Source organism: Palaemon carinicauda, chromosome 13 (assembly GCF_036898095.1).
Source record: "Palaemon carinicauda isolate YSFRI2023 chromosome 13, ASM3689809v2, whole genome shotgun sequence".
Taxonomy (NCBI): Eukaryota; Metazoa; Arthropoda; class Malacostraca; order Decapoda; family Palaemonidae; genus Palaemon; species Palaemon carinicauda.
In genome coordinates, this window is record NC_090737.1 from 10148369 (window position 1) to 10173336 (window position 24968).

Sequence of the window (24968 nt, forward strand, 5' to 3'; positions counted from 1 at the left end):
TCCCAAGCAAAAACAGCCAACATGGAGGGTATGGCCATGCATGCATTGTAGGTATTTTCATGGATGGATAACTGGCTGGATACAGTTAGTTATTCTAGCCAATACGGAAGACCTCGCGGACCCCAAGAAGAAGGCCCTGAAGGGGATATTTTTTTTTACGATGCCAGGGCAGTGGAATACTCAGTTTCACACACCAGCCAGTAGGACAACTAGGTACTCAAATGCAGGAAACCGTAACAGCAAGATTCCCCAAGAGGATTGGCAAACGGGGGAGCAATTGGACCTGCGTAACTCTTCCTTGGAGCACTTGTCCTCATCCCTTTTCCCACCTGAGGGCATTGCAGCTGCTATGGAGGATTGGAGGAAGGAAACCCATGACTCCTCTATGCAAAGTGCCATTTCCTTCAAGCAACCACAGCCATTCACCTCAGGCCAGTTGAGGATGTCTCAGCCTAGAAGACCAGCCAGGAGAGGAGCTGCCTGTACAGGCTCCATCTTCAAGAAGTCTTCCGTTTTTTTTTTCAGTCCGGCTGCTTGAGGGGTCGGGGGTAAAGAGAAATAGAGAACTTGCTAGGGTGGGGGATGCCTTCAGGGGAATTGGAGGAGGTAGTGGTTTCACAGGGCAGAAAAATTGACTGTCAGTCCAATCATTTAGATACCTCCTCCCGTTCACCAACTCAACCTCTCCTCCAATTCCTCCTTTCAACAGTGTCTTCGTTGTATTGCCAAGGGTCACCAAAACTCCAAGCCCTGCTTCAGGAGGTACAGATGATGGTTATTAAGGGCGACCTGCAGGTGCTCGATGATGGGTCTCTTGGTTTCTACAGTGTACTCTTTCTTGTAGAAAAGGTGTCTGGAGGGCAGTTCATTGAACTATTAGCCCTGGTGCTGTACATCGAGCAGTCCAGGTTCAAGATGGAGACAGCAGCTACAATTATTCAGGATTTCAGACTAGGAGACTTCATGGTTATGCTGAACCTGAAGGATGCTTACTTTCAGGTCTCGATTCATCAGTCATATTCAGGAAATTAACGCGAGTTGTACTAGACAGCGGGATATACCAGTTCAAGGTTCTTTGCTTCAGCCTCCCAACAGCCCTTTGGGTCTTTACGAGGATCTTCAAACTAGTATCGGCCTGGGCCCACTCCAATGGGATGTGACGTTAAGATACCTGGACGATTGGCTGATCCTTGTGGAATCCCTGAAAGTCATTCTGGTCTATCAAGACAGGCGTCTCAAATTTTGTTAGGATCTGGAGATTTTGGTACTAGAAGTCTTAACTGTCGCCTACTCGGTCTCATCTATCTAGGGATGGAGATGGACTTGCTACAGAGTAAGGTCTTCCTTCAGAAGACAGAATCTTGTACTTTCAACAATGTATTCTACCTTTCCCTCATTGCTCCCTCCTTTCAGCTTTTCAGTGGCAGAGACTTTTGGGACATCTGGCTTTCCTGAAGCGTCTAGTTCCTAGAGGAGGACTTTGCATAAGGAACTTCCAGTGGAACCTGAAGTCATATTGATTGCAACATTGGCATGATCATTAGTCTCTGATCCATGCTAGGTCCCAATATTGAGATGATCATCAGTCTCTGATCCATGTTGGAGCAAACTCCAAAGATTATCTCCACTGGTGGCTGAGCTGCATAAACACCAGGAGAGGTTGTCCTCTTGCATCTTCTCCAGAATTGAAAATATGAAGAGATGCTTCGAAAGAGAGATGGGGAGCTCATCTGAAACAAAGTTTGGCTTTAGGAATTTGGTCGTATCTAGATCATCAAGAGTACATCATCTTTTTAAAACTAAAGGCGTGTGGTTAGTACTGCAACAATTTTGCCCTTTTCTCCAAGGTCGCTGGGTGGTATTGATGAGTGACAATATCACCATAGTGTCCTTACATCTGCAATGGGGGGGGGGGGATTTCTCATCACCTGTCAGCTTGCAATGAGAACACTGGAATGCGCAGAGGCCAACTCTAACTTGCTTTCAGGCTGCTTCATCCCAGGCAGGAGGAATATCGTAGCAGATCAACTGAGCAGGAGGACTCGGACCTCTGAACAAAAAAGCTTTCAGTCTACTCCTTCAGCGGTGTTAGAGGATTCATTCCGGCTTCCCAGAGATGGCATTGATGCTAATGTTTTTCCACTGTTTTCCCCATTAAGGAAAGTGCTCAACAGGACAAGATTAATAACAAATCTTGTCATGATGCAGATAGACCCATTGTGGCCACACTGATAGTGGTATGCAAATCTGCCCCTGCTCCTTGTAAAGATCTTGTGGGGACTTCCACATCTTCCACATGTGCGATAGCCCCACATCAGAATTTTCCACGGCGTTGTGAAATCGCTAAGTCTTTACCCATGGAGGTTATCCAGCATCTTCTCTCTCAGAAAGGTTTTTCTAGAGAGTGGCCAGCAGATGTATGAATGTCTCGAAAATCCTCGGCTGCATTCTATCAGGCTTAATGGGCCTCCTCCTGTGACTGGTGTCATTCAAAGGGGGTCTCTCCTCTAGATGCTTCTACTCCAATAATCGCAGACTCCTTGTTTTACCTCCACAGGGAGAAACTCAACTCTGTTTCTGCGGTAGAAGGCTACCACTCAGCCTTGAACTAAGTCTTTAGACTTAACAAGGTAGATATTTCTTCATTGAAAGAGATTTCTGTGCTTGTATGGAGCTTTGAGCAGTCCTGCCCTACAGTTGAAATTAGACCTCATTCTTAGAAGATGATTAAAACTCGGGGAGCTTTGAAGAGGGCCCTATGAGTCTCTGAAGCGTGTATCTGAAAGGGATTTACCCTTACCCTGAAGACAAGAGTTCCTTCTCACCTTGGCGTCAGCCAAACAAGAAAGTGAACTTCATGGGCTTTTTTTTTTTTTTTCCGACATCACCTATTCAAGGAATTGGAGGGAGGTCTCCCTAAGCATTTTCCTTGAGTTTGTTGCAAAAACCCAAACTCCATCTTCATTGGACCTTAGATTTTCATCTTTTAAAGTTTTTTTTTTTTTTACTTCAGGAGGTAACCAAGGACCCTGATCAAATCCTAGTGTGTCCTGTTAGAGCATTAATGAGCTACTTGATGCGTCCCAGACCAGTCAGGACTCTTCTACAAAACCTCTTCTTAAGTATGGGGAGGATGATGAAGGGAGTTTAAACAAAGCCTGTCTCAAGTACAGGCCTGGTCAGTATGGGAAGAAGTCGGCACGAGTAGGTCGATTGATATGGAGATGGGACACCTGGCCATCCTCAACCCTTCTTTCTATCACACACCACTCACTATGCATACACTTCGTTTCTCGTTACATTTACAGCTGATAATCCTCATAGAAAATTTAAGACATCATACACACCATAAGGAGATGACTTTGAATAATCCAGCTAAGAAAAATTAGACAGAAAAAAAGAAATAGAAAATAAAATTTCCTTTGCCAGTAGCCTAATTCCAAGACCCACTGATTCCAAACTACGCTTGCATACTGAAAAAGAAATAGAAGGATTCTAACAATTAAAGATAAATAAAACATCAACATAAATAAACATTACTGGCAATTTAAAATGATTTAATATTATCTTTTGCACAATCACCCACAATCGCATGATCTTGCTGTAGCCTACATTTTCTTTACTTGAAGTATTTGATGGATTTATTTTTACTTTTTTACAATTAATGTTTGCAATTCTCTTAGCTGTGAGATTCTTCCCAATTGTCTTATCGAAGAAGGATGTGTCAGATTCAATATCACTAGATTTGAAGTGTAGATGTGTTGCCTGAAAAGTGTTTAAATGCAATATTAAAATGCATAACACTTTTCATAAAAATGAGAGAGAGAGAGAGAGAGAGAGAGAGAGAGAGAGAGAGAGAGAGAGAGAGAGAGAGAGAGAGAGAGAGAGAGAGAGAGAGGGGGGGGAAGCAAAAATTGAGAGAGATAATGTAGTAGTAAGTAACAAGGGAAAAAAAGTGTGAATGCCCAAATAATTTTGTAAACAGTTTGGTAATCTTTACATTAAATCCTTATACAATAGGCTGATATTCTGTGACCAATACCACATGAACAATGTAATGCAATTATAATTATTACAACAATAGATGTAGTACTTCCCCAACTATTTTAGTTAGAAACATATTCGGCTCTCCTGATAACGTGCAATCACTTGGTTTTTTCTTCATCAGCATTTGGAAAGGAAAACTCATACTTTCGGTCCATATCGGTAACTCTTTTTGCAGTTTGGTATACACCACATAATAGGCTCTAGCCTGGATTCCAAAGCAGTCAAATTTTCTGGAATAACAGCAGTAAAATGTAAAGAAATCGAGCGCGACCCCTTCACTTACAGCCTATAATAGCTGTGTGAAACGGCCTTATCTCGAGACATCCTTGGTTTAAAGGTCTGTGGGCCATTCATGAATGGTAGAGGCATGGGACAAGGACAGTGCCATAGCAGACAATTCTTTAGACTGACCATATGCAGCATACATATGATCAGCGCCCTCTCCACCCAAGCTAGGACCAGGGAGGCCAGGCAATGGCTGCTGATAACTCGGCAGGTAGACCTAAAGACTTCCCCAAACCCACAATCCCTAGCTCACAAGGATCGTGGGGTTGCAGACACTATAAAAAACTATAAAGCTTGAGCAGTACTCGATCCTTAGTCAAGCAGATTGCTAGGCAGGGCCATTTCCAATGGGCTACCACAACAGTCTCCTTTTGACTGGCACGTAATTTCCTGTTCTTTAGAGTCCTTGTCAATGTAGAGATCCTGAGTGAAAGCACACACTTATCAGAAGCATTGCTATCTTTTTGGCTTTCAAGAGTTAATTTCTGTGGTGCAGGTTTTCAAGGCAGGATTCTGGAAATGACGGACCCCTTCACTGCCCATTACTTGCGGGATATGAGTCTCAAGACCACGGACACGTTTACTTTGTATCCTGTTGTTGCTGCTCAGTAGGTGAAATAGTAAAACCTCATTATTTGAACATTTCAAAGCTTGAAGAAATCGGTATTCAACCAAAAATTTTGAGGGAAAAATATCCCTATTCTCGAATAGAAATACTGTATAGCTTTTTGGGTCAAATCTTTCAAAGCCAAAGCGCAATCTTCGTTGTTCAGCGTTGAAGCGAAATGAAGAACCTTATCCAGAGACCATGAAATGGGTTTCGGAGGCGCTGTCTTAGGAATCTTGTTTAAGATTTCATTAGAGAAGTCGACCTGGAAGGCTTACAATAAGGGTCTTGTCAAGGCAGACTTACACGTGGATATTGTGTTGGCTGCTAAATCTTGTTCATGAAGGTGGATAAAGAAAGATAAACAGAAATCTGTCGAGATTTCTTTTGGATTCTTCGCCTTGACAAAAGACACCCACTTCTTCCACGACGACTCATATTGTCTTCTGGTAGATTTGGATTTATATTCCTCTAAAAAGTTTACACTGTCTCTTGAGATCCCGAATCTTTTCTTCACCACTAAGGAGAGAAAATAATGAGATGAAGGTTCCGGGTTTTCTATGATGAAGCGAAGACAGTCTACTTCTGCACTTGCTGAGTCAGAACTGGATCCGGCCACGGAACTAACTTCAGCCGTAGTTCTAACGCCAGAGGAAACCAGACGCTGTTTGGCCACTTGGGAGCCACTATCGCGGCTGTTCCCCTGAATGATCTCAGTTTGTCAAGGACTTTCAGTAGAATGTTTGGTGGAGGGACCATCTGTTCCAATCGAGGGGCATTGCGTCCACTGCTTCCGCTAGAGGATCCTCGTAAGGGGCCACGTACCGATGTAGCTTCTTGATGTCGCTCGTCGCAAAGAGGTCTATCTGCAGTTCCGGGACTTGACGTAAGATGAAGGAGAACGATCCTGCGCCTAGGGACCATTCTAACCCTATCAGTCACGTTACGGAATTCTTGAAGGTGAACTGCTGATAAGTGCCATCTCTTCTTTTCCGCCAAGCGGAAGATGGCCAACATCACTTGATTGTTTTGAGGTGATCTCGAATCTTGACGATTCAGCATCTCACTATCACCTCGCTGTCTAGGACCAGTCTTATGTGGGTCAAGTGACGAGGAGATAATTTCTTCAGTGTAAGAAATACTGCCATGGCTTCCAGAATGTTGATATGAAAGGTCTTGAATAGATTGGACCAAACTCCTTGGACTTTCCTTTGGTGAGAGTGACCTCCCCATCCTTCCTTTGAAGTGTCTGTATGGATGATGACTGAAGGTGGAGGTGGCTGAAGAAGTATTGATTTCTTCAGGTGCTTGGCTTTGGACCATGGCTTGAGAAGTGATCGCAATCGAGTCGGTAAAGGTCTTCTCAGATCTCTTCGAGCGTTTGATGCGTATCTTCTCCAGACTCCTATTGCATCCTTTAGCTTGCTCGTAGCACTGGGTCTGTCACTGAAGCAAACTGCAGAGAGCCCAACACTCTCTCCTGTTCGTGTCTTGATATCCGTTCGGATTCCAGAAGTCTCTTGACAGATCCCTCTATCTCTTTCCTTTTCTTCAGTGGAATGGAAAGTCGGTGTGACTGTAAGTTCCAGTGGATTCCTAGCCATTGAAACTTTAGAGCTGGAGATAGTCGAGACTTTTTGGTGTTGATCTTGAATCCCAGATGTTCCAGGAACTGGACCACTTTCTTGGAAGCCTGCATGCATTCCGTCTTGGATGCTGCCCACACCAGCCAATCGTCCAAGTAGGCCACTACCTGGACACCCTTTAGGCATAATTGATGGACAGCTGCATTTGCAAGCTTCGTGAATATCCTTGGGGCTATGTTTAGCCCGAAGGGCATGGCTCTGAAGGCATAAAGTCTTCCTTGTAGCTTGAAACCTAGGTAGGAGGAGAGTTGACGATTGATTGGGACGTGCCAGTAGGCATCCGCCATGTCTATCGAGACAGTGTAAGCCCGTTTGGGCTACAGGGTCCTTATGTGTTGAAGTGTTAACATCCTGAACTTGGAGTTTACTATGAACTTGTTGAGTGGCGACAAGTCCATAATGACTCTGGGTTTTTCTGAGTCCTTCTTGGGAACACAAAACAGCCTTCTTTGGAACTTGATGGACTTTACTTTCCGAATTACTCTTTTCTTCAAGAGTTCCCGTACGTATTCTTCCAGGACGGGGGTGGAATGTTGGAAGAATTGAGGGAATGGAGGTGGAGCGGTGTTCCAGCTCCAACACAGTCCGTTCTTGATTGGCTGTGGGCCCAGGGATCGAAGGTCCAACGATCCTGAAATAGATACAGTCTCCCTCCTACCGGGAGCATCTCATTTTTGTTGTGAACCTGAGGGATTGCCTCCTTGACCGCGTCCTCCTCTGTATCCCCTTCCTCTTGAGGGGCGTCTAGAGGAGCCTCTAGCTGATCCTCTAGCTTTCGGACGAAAGGTTGTTGACTCCCTCTCGAAAGCTGGGTTAAAAGCTGGCGACTGTGTCGCTACTGGCTGAGGTACCAACTGGTACGTAGTTGGAGGCTGTGCCACCATCTGGGGCACCGCGGTCGTAGGAAGTTGTTGTTGTTGTCTGTAAGGCTTGGCCGGCCGAGGGGGTAGCCTAGGCTTCGTCGTCTTCCTCTTAGGTTGGGGACCCTCATCCGGGGAAGACTTCCTCTTGAGAGATAGGCCCCACTTTTGGAGAAGGTTCCTATTCTCTGTGGCAGCCTTATCTACAACCTCTTTGACCACTTCGCTTGGGAAGAGGTCCTTACCCCAAATGCTGGATGAAATCAGTTTGCTGGGTTCGTGTCTCACCGCAACTGTGGCGAACACGAACTCTCTACTAGCCCTCCTGGCTTTAATGAAGCTGTACATATCCTTGGTCACGGTGGCCAAATGGGTTTTGGCCACTACCATAAACATTTCCTGGTTCTTGGGGTCGCTTGCCATAGTCTCCAGAGTAGTCTGTAGAGACATGGATGCTGCAAGTCTTTCTTTTGTCTCTTGCTCCCTGCGCAAGAGAAATTCAGAAAACTTTGGAAGGTCCTTACCAAACTGACGTCCGGCAATATCTGCTTCCAACTTCCCAACTGAGAAGGTAAGGTGGACGTCCTTCCAGTCTTTCTGGTCTTTAGGTAAGGTCAGGGATAAGGGCTTGCACTCGTCCAATGAGGGGCATGGCTTCCCTGCCTCAACCGCCTTTAAGGCTGCCTTATACCCTTTCTCCATAAAGGGGAAGGCTCTGGTTGGAGAAGCCACAAATGAGGGGTGCTTCTTACTCAATCCTGGTACCTTCGAGTTAGAGAAGCCCCTCTCTTTCATAGAGCTTGATAGTAAAGCCTGTGCTTTACCATGGTCAAAGACTATGACCTCCTTTGGCTCCATCTCCTCCTTTGAGGCTGGTTCCTTCTTGAGGCGGACATAACAGTCCGGATAAGACTCCTTGCTGGGCCAGAATTCCACCTCTTCAATGGGGACTGAGCCCAGCTTCTCCTAGATGACAATCTTCCCAGTTGTCATCGGCATGTGTTCAACATACCGCCATGGGTTCGCGTCCGAACACAAAGGAAGGTCCTTTATGCTGAGATTCTTCTGAGGCCCGCGTGATGCTGAGAGTCTACGCATCTCCAGCTTCATCGCAGCCTCTTTCTCATCATTCTTCTTCTGCATCTGCTGGATCATTTCCACGATGGAAGAAAAAGTCCTTCCCAGTTCCTCTGGTATAGCAGAAGATGTCGAGGGAACTGGTTCTGGGGCCGGAACCAACGAGACCGACACCGCGTCGACCTCTTCCTCCACTGTCTCAGGAGCTTGGGTCAGCTCCTCTAACTGACCTTCTGCGAGAAGGTCCTTTTCAGTGTACTCCGACACTTCTGACATCCTATCGTCCAGTTGCGTGTCCTGTAACGAGTCCGAGACCTTCGAATCTACCGGAATCTGGACGACAGGGATCTCTGAGTGAGGCTGAGGAATTACTGCATCCGAAGATGCCCTGGGGAAAAGATAGGCCCGCATCTTCTCACTGAAAACCCCTGACCCAATTACGCAGCTTTTCCTTTGCAGCATCCCTTGACTCTGCCGACTTGGGGGTGTCAAACGCCTCGATATGAGGTTAGTACATACGTCACATACTTGAGGGTCCCGATACCTGAGATCGCCTTTGGAGACTGCGCAGCTGTACCAACCGTGTTTCACACGATTGTACATAATTCCTTTTGTATATATTATGCTTGTATCTTCGCTCTTCCCTCGCACTAAAACGAACATGAAAATTCATGTCTGGTCTTTCCTCTGTAATATTGTCTGTCTTGTGAACTTATGTCCTGTTGCCTTGAGATTTTGTATATAAGGAGAGAGTTCTACAATAATATAACTCAGTCGTTTCCAACCTGCCTTTGAGTTCACAGCCTTACTCGCCGCCGTCACATTGGTGACCCCGGAAGTCGACTCGCTCCCACTGCCTTCCACCCCCACCTCCCTCGCCCCTCCATCGTTGGTACTATGACGGAGACGGACTCTACTACAGCAGTTGGCGCTGCGGCCACCCCATTGAAACTTTCACCGTTCGCCACCGCAGAGGCGTTTGCTTGGTTTCAACGCGCAGAAGTCCACTTCCGTATCAGGGGCGTGACTCGCTCAACCACCAAAGCGGATTATGTTCTCGCAGCGATACCCGAGGACACCTTCCCAGAAATATCCGACTGGCTTTGTGAACAAGGAGACACCACAAATCGTATGACGCCCTCAAAACATACCTTCTGCAACAGTACTCGCCGTCGCCAGCCGCCCGTATAGCAAAGCTTTTTCAGCTCTCGCAACAACCGTTGGGGGACCAAAGGGCTTCGCTTGCCCTGAAGGAAATGACCAGTATCGCTCGCCTTCAACCTGCAGCAGACAGCTTTCCTCGTGAGGTGAACCTACTTCGTGCCCTTTGGATACTCCGTTTACCCGAACCTGTACGCGCTGCCATACCCGATGTAGATAGTTTACCCATAAAGGACTTGATGACCAAAGCCGACGCCCTTATGGACAGCCACTTCAAGACCTCTATCAACGCCTCCACCCCTGACGACGAGGATGCTTATTCAACGTTAACCGAAGCTGACATGAATGCCGTAGGACATACACGCCTACCCCGTGACGTGCCGAAGTGGCGACAAAGCCGCCCACCACCCACCAATCGCTCGCGCCCCAACGAACGACTTCTACAGCCACTTACTACCTCCCATCCGCCGCAGTTTTGCTACTACCACTTCAGATTCGGGGCAACCGCGAAGAAATGTGCCAAGGATTGTCAGTGGCCAAAAAACGTGTAAGTAGGCCATCGCTTGTGGCGGTGGCCTCCCATGTTTCTAATCTTTTCTTTTTACAGGATGCAGGAACGGGCGTGCGATTTTTGGTAGACACGGGTGCTTGTCGTTCTCTTTTGCCAAGGAAACTCTTCAAGGCACAACGTAGTCTGTCTACATCTGCCGACGTCCGCTTAGTAGCTGCCAACGGATCTGCGATACCCACCTACGGTTACGAGAACCTCACATTATCGTTTGGAAACGGTAAATTCAATTGGAAGTTTCTCATTGCTGACGTCACAATGCCAATCCTGGGTACAGATTTCCTCTCTCATTTCCACCTGGTCGATGTCGCCCACCGACGATTGGTCAACGCAGACTCGTACTTGTCGACACCTCTTCAACCCGCCCCCTCTAACCTCGCTCTCCACATCAGCGCACCCACGGATGCCTACACCCACCTCCTCACGTCGTACCCGGAAGTTTTCCGTCCAGAGCTTCGCCAAACGCCCACGGTTCCTGCCAAGCATGGTATTTATCACCATATCAAGACGACGGGACCCCCAGTCTTCGCAAAATTCAGACGTCTGGCACCGGAACGATTGGCAGCCGCCAAATAGACGTTCGCCGAAATGGAGAAAATGGGCCTTTGCCAAAAGGCCTCCAGCCCATGGTCGTCGCCCTTACACATCGTTCTGAAGAAAGACGGCTCCCTCCGTCCGTGCGGGGATTACAGGCGCCTGAACATGCAAACAGAACCGGATCACTACCCCCTCCCAAACATTGCCGATGTGACCTCCTACCTGCACAAAGCGAAGGTTTTCTCTATGCTCGACCTCCTGAAGGGGTATTATCAGGTGCCTATGAACCCAGAAGACATCCCCAAGACCGCCATCACCACTCCTTTTGGTACATACACCTTCAATTACTCCTGTTTTGGCCTTCGTAATGCTGGGGCAACGTTTCAACGTCTCATGGATGGCATCTTAGGGGACCTCCCTTTCTGTGTATGTTATGTGGACGACATACTTGTGTTCTCCTCCTCAAAAGAGGAACACCTCCGTCACCTGCGCATCGTGCTCGACCGCCTGCAACAAAACGGCCTTGTAGTCCGGTACGACAAGTGTACCTTTGGCGCCAACGAAGTATCGTTCTTAGGGCACCGCATCACTCCTGCAGGTGTCCACCCCCTCCCTGAGAAGGTAGCAGCCGTTCAGAACTTCTCCGTGCCCTCGACCGTCAAAGCTCTGCAGGAATTCTTGGGCATGATCAACTATTATCACCGTTTTCTGCCAGCCATTGCCGCCACTCTTGCTCCCCTCTACGCCTCCCTTAAGGGCAAGCCGAAGGACCTGAAGTGGGGTCCCCTTCAAGAAGCAGCCTTCTGCAATGCAAAGAAGGCCCTATCAACTGCTGTGGCTTTCATTTTTCCTATCCCACACGCCCCTCTCCTTCTCTCCACCGATGCCAGCGACGTCGTTATTGGTGTAGTACTCGAGCAGGTGGTCAAAGGCTCGCCCCGCCCATTGGCCTTCTCCAGCAGAAAACTGTCCAAGGTGGAATCGGGTTATTCTACCTTCGATCGAGAATTGCTGGCGGTGCACTTGGCTGTCCGTCACTTTCGCCATTTCTTAGAAGTACGCCCTTCGTCATTCGCACAGACCACATGCCTCTGTTGCACGCCTTCACTCGACAGTCTGACTCCTGGTCCGCCCGTCAACGCCGACATCTCTCCGCCGTGGCTGAATACAATTGCACCCTCCAATACGTCCCTGGGAAAATGAATCCCGTTGCCGATGCCCTGTCAAGAAACACGTTGGCTGCCGTTCAACTGGGATTGGATTACAACGCCCTGGCTGAAGCCCAACGACATGATCCAGAGTATCAAGCTTGTAGGACATCCTGCATGTCCCTCCGTTGGGAAGACTTTCCCCTTGAAGACTCCAACACCACCCTCCTCTGTGACGTCAGTACTGGTAGACCGCGACCTTGGATTCCTGCTCCCATGCGCCGACAGGTGTTTGATTTCATTCACGGCCTTTCGCATCCCTCGTGCCGTTCTACTGCACAGCTGCTGAAGGCAAAGTTCATTTGGCATGGCATTTCTAAGGATGCTAAGGATTGGGTCCGCGCCTGTACCTCTTGCCGAACTTCCAAAGTACATCGACACACGGATTCAGGAGTGGGCACCTTTCCTCAACCTCAGCGTCGTTTCGCACACATTCACGTCGACGTTGTAGGCCCCCTACCCGTATCACAAGGACATCGTTACCTGTTTACCGTCATCGACCGCTCCACTCGTTGGCCTGAAGCCATTCCCATGGAAACTGCAACGTCCACCTCATGTACATCTGCCTTACTCTCTGGATGGATTTCAAGATTCGGTATCCCTGAGCATATTACTTCTGACAGGGGAACCACTTTCACCTCTCAATTGTGGACGTCATTAGGGAATCTCCTGGGCATCACCCTACATCAGACAATGGCCTACAACACCGCTGCCAATGGAATGGTTGAACGTTTTCATCGCACCCTCAAAGCAGCTTTGATGTCCCGCTGCAAGGATTGCAACTGGTTTACTCAGCTTCCCTGGGTCCTCCTGGGACTAAGGACCACTCCTAAAGACGCCCTCGACGTCTCAGCAGCTGAAATGGTGTATGGCGACCCGTTGGTCGTCCCTGCCGAATTTTTTCCTTCTACAACCTCCTCCGACGATCTCCAGCGCATACGTCACGTCGTGGGAAAATTTACTCCGTGCCGCCAGACTTACAAGCCCCCAGCGAAGCATCACATACCAACGGACTTGCACTCTGCAACGCACGTCTTCCTGCGCAACGACACCAGCAAGCCACCACTAACGCCCCCTTACACGGGCCCTTTCCTTGTGATTCGACGCAGTCCGAAAGCATTCCTCCTAAACATTCGGGGCAAAGAAGACTGGGTCTCCATTGATCGTCTAAAACCTGCTTATCTTCTGCCAGATGACCCGCCTACAGTTCGCCTCTCTAGATCAGGGCGCCCTATTTAACATGTACAGTATGTCATTTTTAAGGGGGGAGCCATGTACCAACCGTGTTTCACACAATTGTACATAATTCCTTTTGTATATATTATGCTTGCATCTTCGCTCTTCCCTTGCACTAAAACGAACATGAAAATTCATGTCTGGTCTTTCCTCTGTAATATTGTCTTTCTTGTGAACTTGTTATGTCCTGTTGCCTTGAGATTTTGTATATAAGGAGAGAGTTCTACAATAATATAACTCAGTCGTTTCCAACCTGCCTTTGAGTTAACAACCTTACTCGGCGCCGTCACACAGCGTGCGTGCTTCCTGCACAGCTCATGTCTGCTGAAGTTCTTACTGCGGATGTTACAAAACATACTCCCGCACTTGGGTTGGTCCTCCTGTAAAGAGAAGAGATTCCAATGAGTATACAGTAAAATTTTCACAAAACTAAGTATACAATTTATTATTATTGTACAGTATATAGCTTAGGATAGATAAGTTAGAAAAGAAAAAGGGAAAGACACATACATGTATTTCCTGCCCAGCCAATTGCTGTGACCTCCCATAACATTAAAACTATGGTTAATTCTTATTATAGAAAACCTTTGGAATTTTGTTATCCTCTAAGGATATATAAGTGTAACTCAACACAAGTTTCCAGAAGTTTTAATATTAGGGATTTAAATATTTTAAAAAAAGAACTCCCTTTCTCTATACGTACTGTATGGTCTCACAATAGGCTGTACATAACAACACATTGTATGTTGGAAAAGATTTTGTATTACAGTATAATCTATACTGTAGTTTTCTACTTGCATTATGTCGTCGTCGTCGTCGTCGGCGCCCACTCGTGTCCGAGTATTGGGTCCTGTCGTTAGCCATCAGCCTCCTATCTGTGGGGTGGGTGCTTATGCCTGATGTGGCTGTTAAGTCCTAGTCTGTGGTGGAAGAGTCGCGGACAGTGTTCACAAGGGAGGGTAGGTGGTGGGCGGGGCTGTTCTAATCGCTCTCTCCTTCTTCTCCTCCTAGCCTCCTCATTTTGTCTCCTCCTCTCCTCGAAGTCCACGGTGCCATGGTGTACTGTACTCCTCCAGGTTTTCCTGTCCCTGGCTGTTTCTTCCCATGAGGAAGGATCGATGTCAGTTAGAGCCAGGGTGCGTTTTAGTTGATCTTTATAGCGCATTTTCGGGGCTCCTCGTGGTCTGGTGCCCTGGGTCAGTTCTCCGTAGAATATTTTCTTTGGGAGCCTAGATGGATCCATCCTATGCACGTGTCCTATCCAGCGGAGGCGGTGGTGGATGATGGTGGCCTCCACGCTGGTCAGCGAGGCACGTTCTAAGACTTCAATGTTGGTGGTGTGGCTCTCCCAGGGGATTTTCAAGATCTGCCTCAGTTTCATTTGTTGGAAGCGTTCTAGGTTTTTAATATCGTTTTTATATAGCGTCCATGTTTCACATGCATACAGGAGCGTGGAGAGGACTACTGCCCTGAACACCATTATTTTGGTGGTCATTGTCAGTGCGTGGTTGTTAAATACGCGGCAGTTGAGTCGGCCAAAGGCGGAGTGGGCTGCCCTGATCCTGTTCTCCACGTCCTTTTTGCTTGTGGGAGTTGATGTTAGGATGCTCCCTAGGTAGGAGAACTGGTCCACCTGTTCTAACGGTTGGTCATTCACTGTGGTATTGAAGTTGGGGAGCATCAGTCCTGGTGGATGTTGGACGAGGGTCTTGGTTTTGTCTGAGTTGACTTGCATCCCAAAACGTTCGTAGGCAGAGTTGTATGCATCAGCTAACGACTGCAGGTCCTCTGCCGTCTGACCTGGGGTGGCATTGTCGTCAGCATACTGCAGTTCTCGCACTGCACATAAGGTGGTCTTTGTTCTGGCGCGGAGTCTAGCGAGGTTGAATGCGCCTCCATCCATGCGGAAACGTAGGTCGACTGAGAGTGTGTCTGGGGGAATCTCGTTGAGCATTGCTGCGGTGTATAGCGAGAAACACGTTGGGGCCAGAACACAGCCCTGCTTCAGGCCGCCGTTGATGGGGAATGGGTCTGAAAGAGAGTTCTGGTGGCAGACTCTCCCAACCATTCCGTCATGGAGGGCACGCACCAGCTTGACAAAATCGGGTGGGCAGCCATATCTTTTGAGGACAGCCCACATGGCAGGTCGAGGTACTTTGTCGAAGGCCTTTTTCAAATCCCAGAAGATGAACATTATGGGCTGTTGTTGTTCGAGGCTCTTCTCTTGTAGTTGTCGCGCACAGAAGATCATGTCTATGGTCCCGCGGGAAGGTCGAAAGCCGCACTGGGACTCTGGCAGGACGTCTTCTGCGAGAATAAGGAGGCGGTCAAGGATAATCCGAGCGAAAATCTTACTCGCGATACTTAGTAGTGATATTCCCCGGTAGTTGTTACAGTTCTCCCTGTCTCCCTTCTTGAAGATGGTAGTGATGTTTGCATCGCGGAAGTCACTGGGGGGGGGGGGGTTGGTCTCCCATATTTTCAGTATAAGGAGCATCAAACGGTTCCTCAAGCCGGGGCCACCATGAGTGAGGAGCTCCAACGGGATGTTGTCTGGCCCTGGGGCTTTGCCGGGCTTCATGCGCTGCAGGGCCTTGTTGAAGTCATGGATGGAGGGTGGTAGTGCCATCCAGTGACGGACGGGATGCTGCGGGGTCATTCGCAGGAGGATCGTCTGGGGTGTCTGCTTGGTCATGGCCCCATCCGCGTCCTTCAGGCTGCCCACTGATGACCGTGTGGGACCGAATATTTCCTTTGTTGACTTGCATTATGTACCATACTGTAGTGCTGGCCGGCAAGTACCAAGGTATACTGTACAACCTTTGGAAGTAGTGGGCGGCAGATCGCTGGTCTCTGGGTGCCGGCCGGCAGTAGGTAATAAGCCGGCAGCCAACTGCACCCTGGCTGCCGGCCACTAATCGTAGTGGCCGGCAGAGTGGTAGGTGTGCAGCCAGTTCCCGGCCAGCCTCGGCTGATGGCAATCTATGCCGGCCGGCGAACATTTCTAAACCAAACTTCTACAGCCCACCCGGCTGCCGGCCGCTAAGCCGGTAGATGGGGACCCAATGGTACTATACTCTAACAAGGGAAAAAGCATGGATGCAAGACTGTAAGACGGCACTGCCTTACTGCCTTCCATCCAGAATGAGTGAACAAATGGAAGGGGAGAATGTAACATTCAAGCTTCCATCCATCCATAATATGCCGCGCTCTACCAGCAGACATATGGATGGCAGACCAAGAGAGGTCTGAAGAACACTCAAAAGAGTAAAGTCTTCTGCCGGCCAGTAGAAGTCTAAGCCAGTCTTACAACCTACCCTGTTCTAGGGTTGAGTGTAGGATGGTGGCCAAGGTTTTGTAATGGCTAGGCCATCACCAAAGGACAGAGGGGGACGTATGAGGGTCCTATAGGATGCGGAAGGGTTGGCCCTAAAGCCTGCCCTACCTCACCTAACAAACTCCACTCTAGTATACGACTATCCCCAGTGCTAAGAAAACTCATCCTAGCCTAGGGTAGTCGAATACAGCAAAGAGGTTGGCAGCACCTTGCCACCTCCGGCAATACAGGAACGGGGTTTGGTGCTGTTATTTCCCCATGCAATGGAGAATTCCATTCTCCGACCTAGGGTTAAACAGCACAGGACTAGTCTGCTAAACCACAGAAAGAAGGAATCATCTTGTATAGAAACCTTCAGGTGTGGCCTAGGGAGGTCTAGCCTCCTATGTCTGCAGCCTAACCTAGCAAAGGGATCTTATTCGCTTTGTTAGGCAGCTACAGACCACAGACAGAATACTCTGATGTTCTGACTAAGCCCAAAAACCAGTCACTCTGGTTACAGGACAAGGACAGAAACACCCTAGCCTAGTTTTACCCGAATACAATCCAGTTAAAACTGACTAGGGTTAAGCCTAGGCTAACTCAGAGGGAAAAGGGATTAATCTTAGACCTCCAGAGGAGAAAAGAACAACCGGGGAAGTGTGCGAAAGTATACTAAAGCCCCTTAGGCTATTAGCCTAGGCACGGTGAGAATCAATTACCTAAATCACCGAAACTCTTGTATACTATCTTGGAAGAGGAAATTTATTCAGTAATTATCTTACATGTATAAATAAATGCCTACGGCTTCCATAAGATTATCACACTAGGAGAATCTATTATATCATGCATGAGAGTACTAAAAGCAAAACGCCTAGGCTACGAAACCTAGCGTAAGCGAGGATCGGTTACCTAAATCGCCAAAACTGATAAATACTATCGGCATAATATAAAGAATTCCCAGTAGGAAGGCTAAATTTATTAAAGCGTTAAGACCGCGAAAGTCGCTCTGACTAACTATATGACTCGTGCAAAGCGAGCGACAGCGTCCATGACGCCTCCGGTAGGCAACAGCTCTTGTTTACGTTAATATCACTTTTAATTTAATTAAAAATGGGAAGAGCTTACATTTATATAAAGTAAAGATAATACTCAACTTTCCAGAGGCATAAGAGGCTGGAGAAAGCATCATAATGATGAATAATATCCAAAATAACGAGAGAGCACAGGAGAATCACCGAGCTACAGAGCGACGAGATAAGGAATGACATGGCGCCGTTGATGATGTCATATACAGACTCGAAATGGCGGAGGAGAGGTACCTTAATAACGGCTCCCCTTTCGTTTTCTTGCCACTTTTCCCTCTCGAAGCGTTAACGCTATTCGGGGTGAAGATAGCTATGTGGTGTGTCAAGAATACGTCCTCTGATATTATGCGATATCCCTATGAGAGTAAATTTGGGATATTCGCTCCAGGAGTTAGAATTCTGGGTACCTTAAGGTAAAATTCTCTGGGAATATCACTGTAGTTAAATATACCCTAGGAAACTTCTTTTAAGGAACTTCCATCAGGACGTCATGGCCTGAGCCCAAAAAAGGTATCTTCAATGCTTCCATGGCAATTACTAGAGGTATTGTATTGTAAATATTTTATTGGACTTGAAAAGAATAAGACTAACTTAGAAGCCAGGTCTCTTTTTTTTGGAACATGTTGCAGAACATACGGAATAGACTTTTATATATACTGATGGCTCCAAATCCGATGCTGGCTTTGGAGTATATAGTAATGCTTTTAACTGTAGAGGTGCACTTCCTCTTAACAGCTTCCATATTTACTGCCAAACCATATCTCTTACTAACTGCTATTGAAAAAATAGCGTTGGAGGAGGGAGGCAATTTTACCATTTATAGTGATGCAAGAAGTGTTGTACAGTTGCCTCCAAGAATTCCAATACACATTACCATAGGTAGTCTGAGGTATTGTGTACCGCAATTCTTGAAGCCAACTGTACATAGGTAGGTAGGTAGGTAGGTAGGTTGGTTGGCTAGGGCACCAGTCACCTGTTGAAATACTACCACTAGAGAGTTATGGCCTCTTTTGACTGGCCAGGCAATACTACATTGGATCCTTCTCTCTGGTTACGGTTCATTTTCGCTTTGCCTACACACACACTGAATAGCCTGGCCTATTCTTTACATATTCTCCTCTGTCCTCGTACACCTGACAACACTGAGATTACCAAATAATTCTTCTTCAGTGGCTACTTTCCTCTTGCTAAGGGTAGAAGAGACTGTTAGCTATGGTAAGCAACTTTTCTAGAAGGACACTCTAAAATCAAACCATTGTTCTCTAGTCTTGGGTAGTGCTGTAGCCTCTATACCATGGTCTTCCACGGTCTTGGGTTAGTTCTGTTGCTTAAGGGTACACTCGGGCACACTATTCTATTTCATTTCTCTTCCTCTTGGTTTTATTAAAGTTTATACAGTATAGTTTATATAGGAGATATTTATTTGAATGTCGTTACTCTTCTTAAAATATTTATTTTTCCTTGCCTCTCTGGGCTATTTTCCCTGCTGGAACCCTTGGGCCTATAGCATCCTGCTTTTCCAACTAGGGTTGTAGCTTAGCAAATAGTAATAATAATAAAAATAGTAGTAATAAAGGGATTTTGACGAAGGAAAAATCTATTTCTGGGGAGAGACCTGTGGCGCCCGGTGAAAAGTCCTTCTTGTATATCTTTTCTGATAAAACCTTCCAATTATACCAGAGAAAGATAAAAGCATGGAATGCTGAGGTTACAACCCTCGCGCGAGCACCTTTTGGGTGTCGTGTATAAAGCAAAGGCGCGTGAAATCCACTATTCACAGGTTGTCTTCCATTTAGTTAATTTTTAATTCCAATAACCCTTTAGTTCTAACATTTTTAGTGGCTTTTTATTATTGGACAGGGGTATAACAGTTCAATTTTGTTGGGTTCCGGCACACGTAGGTGTGTCTAGAAATGATAAGGCAGATTTACTGGCAAATTTTGCTACAGCTGAATTGCTACCAAGAAAGTATCCCATTCTCTGCAATGTTTTTATCCTAGCATTAAGAATTTGGTTTAGTATAATAATTGGCAACAACATTGGGATACTTTAGTTAAAAATAAGATGAGAGAAATAACGAATGTTATGTCCCTTTGGAGATATAACATGATGCCCCCGTAAATGGGAGACTGCTTTTTATTGTCTCCGCATTGGTTACACTCGGTTGACGAACGAGTTTCTGCTAAATGTCCAACACCAACCATATTGCGACGACTGTTTGGCATCCTTAACAGTGAGGCATTTGTTGACTGAATTCCCAATTATAGCAATAGATATCTGTTTGAGGCTTAAGGTGAGGATGGCAGGTTCATCCTTTCCAATATTCTTGGACGTGTTGTGCTATGCTAGCGACATTTTTAGATTTATTTCAGAAGCAGGGCTTCTGAAAGCTATTCAACTTTTATAATGACATCTTTGTTTTTATGGTTTTAATTGAATATTCTTTATATACTTTATAATAAATGATATCGGTGTCAATGACCTTTGATGTCAGGATGCCAGAAAACTTAAAATCAATCTATCAATCCTCCAGCAGACCACTCTTTATGGTTTTACTCAACTAATAACTACTGCGTTTCTTGGATGATAAAAGAGTTCAAATGCTTGACATAACCTCCCCTAAGGCTAAACTAATCTCCCGGCAAGGTGAAGATCTAACCTTGTCCTACAGCAGACCACTCTTTGTGGTCTTACTCAGATTATAACCACTACGTTTTTTGGTCAAAGAGTTCATATGCTTGACATAACCTACGGTTTCTTTAGACCAACCTCTCCACGCTTTACAAGTAACATCCGCTCAATACCCCTAAAGGAGTGACAATGTTAGTTGAACAATTACTGCAGGAGCATCGAATCTCTGGTCGGATGGCATACTCATAGTGCAATAACACCCTTAAAGGATCCAAAATCGACTTAGGGCGAAAAATCCAAGGTGTATTAGATGGTGAATAGGTGTACCAAACACAGATGTGATCGGCTGAATTAAGTCATACAGGATAAGTGTGAGACAAATGTGCGAGCTTCAGCAGTTTATATGGCTTTCTGTTAGTTGAAGGCCACCTCCTGAAGGGGGCCCCACTAAAGGTATTTGACCTATCCTTGAGGGAGTTATAGAGGGCGCTAAGAGTCGTGGCGATGGCTGGCAAGAACCAGTGATATACTGTAGTTCACCATGCACTGTAACTCCTGCAGTGCTTTCAAGGTCAAGTTTGTGGGGAATTTGAACTTCTGCAATGCTGCTACTATCTCAGGGAGGGGGTGAATGCCCTCAGGAGTGATGCGATGACCCAAGAATGCCCCTTCCTTGTCATCAAAGGTACACTTATCGTACCTGACTATAAGGATGTTCTGCTGCAGGCAGTCAAAAATGATGTATAGGTGATGAAGATGGTCTTCTTTGGAGGATGAAAATACAGAATACCAGTACAGTATATTATCTACATAACGTGTGCAAAACAGAAGGTTCCCTAAGATGGGCCCCATGAGTCTGTGAAATATGGCCCCTGCATTATGAAGGCCAAAGTAGGAGTAATTGAAAATTATATTCTCTTACAAGTGTGGCCTTGTTGCAATGACTAAAATAATTCTGAGGAGGTTGGGATTCCTTAGCCATTGATGTCTTATGTCAGAGAAGGAGTTTTTACTGCTGCAGAGTGTGAAGGGCCCCTCTTCTTACCTAAGGTGTATTACGGTTCCAAAAATACGCCAAGGATGTATCACCTGGTTGTGCTATCTCTTAATAAGGTTCCAGTGATCTATTTCACAGTGCGAGTGTCATCATTGGGTTGTACAACTCCGTGAAGGAAAACTTTTAAAAGTTCCTCCTACTCCTCTACCTCAAATTTGTTAGTCTTCACTGCTGCTGCTAGAAGATTTAGTTGAAGACTTCATCGAAGAAGTCCACAAAGTCTGATCGATAAAAGTCTCGCGCACAACTTCTACCGTATCGATCCTAATGGGAGAGAGAATGTGGTGCCAAGAACCTCCCCTTTCAAGAGTGCCAGAGTTGTTCCCTAGCAGGAAGCAACATAAACCCACACAACACTGAGGTGTCTGGGTACTTTGTATGGTCTGACACTTGGTACTTGTGCTGAGGAGTGAGTGCCGAGAGTTGTCCCATAATGGGAAGGAACATCGGCACTCGCAACTCTCTCAAAAACTAGCACATGCATTACTAGTCAGCATGGAAAGGGCACTGCCCTTCTTTCCCCCTTCCTTGATATTTCTCTTAAACTTTAGACATTCCTCCTGCCTGAAATACAGTACACCTTATTGACAGTTCTGAGGCATGTAACTGCTTTGTGAACTTGGAGGGGCTGTTAGACTATGCCTCTAGCTTGTTAAGTGTTGTATCATCACATCTGAATGACACCACACTTGTTGCAGGAATGATTGTAGAGCCTGAAAAACTGCACGCATTTGCGGAATATCGATGTACAGTTGCTGTTACAATCCACACAATCTTAGAGACTAGGTCTTCCAGGTAACTCTTAACTCCTCCTTGGATATATGTGAGAACAGAAGCATCTCTCCCCTAATGAGGTTCTTGTTGTCCAGCCACTAAGAAAGATCTCTCCACACTTACCATTCCACTGAAATAGGATGAGAGGAAATTCATGGATAATGAACAGGAGGACAAAAGCTACCTATGGCTTGGCAACATTTCTTTACTAAATTGCTGAATAGAATAACAGGCATTACCTTACTCGCATCAGCAGGAGAGGGACTAACTACTTCAGTGTCCCTCCCTTCTTTCCACAACCATCCTCCTAAGACTCAGTCTGGCAAGGGGCAAGAAATTGCAAGTGGAGCAGTTTGATTGAAGTTGCTGGAGTTTAGTGGAGACCTAAGCCCTTCTAAAATGTGAGCCATATGGCATTGTCACAGCAAGTCCTTATGCTGTGCCATCTTTTCTCTATATGGTGGCACTGAGGTGACCCCAGACTAAGAAAAACTGAGGCGGTCATCTCATGTCTGGGAAGGTATTAGGAGGGTGACTCATGGTCTACCCTCATCTGGTTGAAGGTGCAGCTGATTAGTCTTGGGTGGGATTTTTACTTGCTACTGGCGAGGCAGCAGTAGTTTTCACACACAAGGCTTGCCCTTCAGTTGACTGAAAGTGCCAGGCACCGGTAGAGTTCCACCATTTTCTACTGTAAGAGGGATTGTTAGAAACCCAAATGGGATTTCTTGCATGTGGCCTGCCTTTCAGACTACTAAAAATAGTAATCAGAGAATAAGGAATTGGTAGAGGAGGAATTAAAGTTTTGAAGACCTTTTTTCTCTTGCCAGTTGTCCTCACAACCACAATAGGCAGAGGAATTTAGGTTAAAGCTAACAAAGAGAAAACTACTAACACAGTGGAAGATGCTACAGGAGCTTCTTCAGCAGGCACTGCTACAAGGAGTGGCAGAAGCATAGGAGGTATTTTAAAGTTTCCTCTTCCAAAACTTGGCTTCCAAATCTGAAAACCACAACTGACTACCTTGTTTATTTAAAGGATGTTCCAGGTTACCCCGAAATACCTTCTATATTGAAGAACAAAGGGTTTGTTTTTATGCATTGGAACAAACTTTACTGTAATCTTGATTTCCTTGAATAGTATGCCTTTTCTATACACCAGAAACTTAGTTTTGCATGTCCTACTTAATAAATAAAACTAATACCTTTTCAATAAAATCTATTAAGTTACTTTGGCACATAACATGAGGCATTAATACATGTCAGTTTCAAGACTAGACTTGAAAGCTCATAATCTATTGTTAAACACAGTAATACAAATTAGAACACTTATGTATGCAACAGTACTATTGTCATGACATTGCTTAGAGGTGTTATTCATAAAAAGAATCTAATAGATTATTTGAAATGTCATGAAGATTTAAAATTCTTTTGTCATCAAAACTACAATTAATTTGTCATTAATGCACACTGAAAAATCACCAATGATTAATCAAGTTTTGTCACTCACATTGTTTCAATAATGGCAATAACAACAATATATTAGGATAAAGTTCACTTTAACAATTTATCAGTTATATAGCTTTACAAAAATTCTCTTTCTAATGACTACTATTGAAAAAGTTTTATTTGCATAGGCACAGAAAATTAAAATTTCCCTTGCAAAGGCACTGATACATGCATATCTCATTTAAATGCACTACTTAAATCATATGCTTACCTAACCTCATCAAAATGAATGAGCTTTCTTAAAAGAAGCAAAAATCTTTATCAGCTTAGGATAAATGAAAAGGCTTCTATATATGAATAAATGTAAAGGCACTGCTTTCAACAGATTCAAACAAAAGAGCCCGTAAAAGGCTCATATACACCATTAAACTACATGAATTTTCTTTATGGCTGAAAATCAATGTAAAAAAAGTCCTATGTGAAGGCACTGATGTTCAGCCAAAATAATCATCTATTCATAAAATAATCAACTTTAATGTACTTCATGAATGGTAGCTAATACTGTATCTTTTCAATTTAAAGTTATGGCATATTAACAAGTGCTACAACAACAAAATCAGTAAGGCAGCCATACTTGAGCTCTGCATAACCAAAGGCTATTAATAAATATTTCATAAACTTAAACATAGTGGAAATTAGCACCATTACTTGCCAATTTATAATAAAAAATTTTACTTGAGAAGCAAGTCAAGGGCAACTTTCTCTGCCATAATAGTTTAGCATATACCAATACCAATAATGATTTAACAATACTGTACTGTACATACATCTATGACAAAGTATGTCTTACATAGAGAGAGCAAATTAATGTTTTAGAAATACAGTCGACACAACAAAACACGTAAAAATGAACACTTCTGGTGAAAGTTTTCAGTATTCAGTTTTTATCGATTAACTTCAAGGTCCTAATAAACACCCTAAAAACTCAACCATTTTCTTTGAAAATCTTCAAACTGAATACTAATGTATAACCCATATTGATGATCCCCTTCAAGAAGAGTTATTTCATTTGTTAGTGCTGATTAAATTCAATCAATCCATTCTGATACAATGATAAATACAGTGTTAAAAGTCACTTAAGTTTATTGCACAAGACGAGAGATGTTTAAAGAGATAACTATAGATTTTTAACAATGTTATACTGAACACACATTTTAACTGTTCTGAAGGCACTGCATATTAATTGCTAGATTAATGATGTAGTAAAATAGTTGGTTTTGTTTAAAGTTATAAGCTGTATAAATGCATATACTGTACTATGCTTTTTGTGCTTAAAAAACTTCCAATTAACTTTAATTTTCCTATAAAAGGAAAGCTTCACCTTTATGGCTCACATGATTGTAATTAAAATAACTAAGGTCT

At 45.2% G+C, this 24968-nt stretch overlaps 1 long non-coding RNA gene across 1 annotated transcript in view; it reads left to right on the forward strand.

Moving 5' to 3' along the window:
- Nucleotides 1-24968, forward strand: part of LOC137652171 (uncharacterized) — a 104500-nt gene that overhangs the window by 53332 nt on the left and 26200 nt on the right. The gene's annotated exons all lie outside the window — the stretch shown is intronic.